The sequence below is a fragment of the Penaeus chinensis genome, chromosome 14, assembly GCF_019202785.1.
Source record: "Penaeus chinensis breed Huanghai No. 1 chromosome 14, ASM1920278v2, whole genome shotgun sequence".
Classification (NCBI taxonomy): domain Eukaryota; kingdom Metazoa; phylum Arthropoda; class Malacostraca; order Decapoda; family Penaeidae; genus Penaeus; species Penaeus chinensis.
This window is the reverse complement of record NC_061832.1, coordinates 1,116,334-1,118,129: the sequence shown is the minus strand read 5'-3', so window position 1 is coordinate 1,118,129 and position 1,796 is coordinate 1,116,334.

Here is a 1,796-nt window from a genome sequence, read left to right as displayed (position 1 = left end):
CCGCCCGCACGCCCACACCCGCCAACCAACCTCAGTGTAAACAGACCTTCGCTTTATTGCTTCTTGTTCATGATGGTTTGGTCCCGAGCGATCTGAAATATGAATTTTAATATCTCCTGTCTCTCTGCCCGTGTCTTTTTCTGTCTCTTTCTTTCTTCATCCCCTCCTCATCTCTCTACTTCTCCGTCTCCCCCCTCCTCATCCCCTCTCTCACTCTCTCTCTTCCATATCCCTTTCCTCGTGTTCTCTCTCTTTCTCTCTCCCTCTCTTTTTATCCATCTCCCCCTTTCTCATCCTATCTCTTTCTCCTTATCCTTCCTCTCACCCTCCCTCTCTCTATCTCTCTCCTTCTCCATCTCCCCCTTTCTCAACCCCGCTCTCTCTCTCTCTCTCTCTCTCTCTCCTCTCTCTCTCTCTCTCTCTCTCTCTCCTCTCTCTCTCTCTCCTCTCTCTCTCTCTCTCTCTCTCTCTCTCTCTCTCCTTCTCCATCTCCCCCTTTCTCAACCCCGCTCTCTCTCTATCTCTCTCTCTCTCCTTCTCCATCTCCCCCTTTCTCAACCCCGCTCTCTCTCTCTCCCTCTCCTACAGGTAATCAACGTGACATCAGCAGCCGTGTCTCTCGCCTGGACCCCCAACTTCGACGGCGGGATGCCCAGGGGGTACACGGTCCGCTACAGAGCCACCAGCGCTGCGGAGTACCAGGTGGGTATCGGGGCAGAGGCTAAGGGTCCTGGCGGTAAGGCGTGAGAGTGTGAATGGGACGATATTCTATGAATGAATGAGTGAAGGGGAGTGTGTTTGTGAGTGTGTCTAAGGAGTTGTGTTTGCGTGGGAATGTGTGGTTTTAGAAGTAATGTGTGTATGTCTACGTATTTATGGACTCTGTTTGTATCCTTGCATATGTGTATGTACGTAAAGATATGCATCTAACCGTGTATACATGTATACATCCATGCACGCGTATGTAGACGAAAGTGTGAGTATATATGTGTGTGTGTGTGTGTGTGTGTGTGTGTGTGTGTGTGTGTGTGTGTGTGTGCGTGTGTGTGTGTGCGCGTGTGTGTGTGTGTGTGTGTGTGTGTGTGTGTGCGTGTGTGTGTGTGCGTGTGTGTGTGTGCGTGTGCGTGTGCGTGTGTGTGTGTGCGTGTGTGTGTGTGTGTGTGTGTGTGCGTGTGTGTGTGTGTGTGTGTGTGTGTGTGCGTGTGTGTGTGTGTGTGTGTGTGTGTGCGTGTGTGTGTGTGCGTGTGTGTGTGTGCGTGTGCGTGTGCGTGTGTGTGTGTGCGTGTGTGTGTGTGTGTGTGTGTGTGCGTGTGTGTGTGTGTGTGTGTGTGTGTGTGCGTGTGTGTGTGTGTGTGTGTGTGTGCGCATGCGTCTATCAGTATCCAAGCACCCGCTCTCCTAAGACCCGCTCCCCACCTAACCGCCGTCCGCCTCCGCTCCAGATGGTCGACATCTCGGGCGGCAACACGGCGGGGACGACCCTGGGCGGCCTCCAGCCTGCCACCGAGTACTACTTCACGGTGCAGGCGAAGAACGACCAAGGGAGGTCGGAGTTCATCGCCCCCGCGCTCTCCGCTACGACCCTGGGTGAGGATGGGAGAGGAAAATAAGGGGGAAGGAAAATGGGATTAAGAAAAGAGGGGAAGGGATAGAGAAGAGGCAAAGGACTAAGAAAAGAGGGATAGACAAACGGAAAATCAGGGCAATGTTTTTTTGTTTTTCATTTTTTCCTCCTTCTTTTTAGATTTTTTTTTTTTTTTTTTTTGGGGGGGGGGGTCTTTACGTTTTCCCTTTGC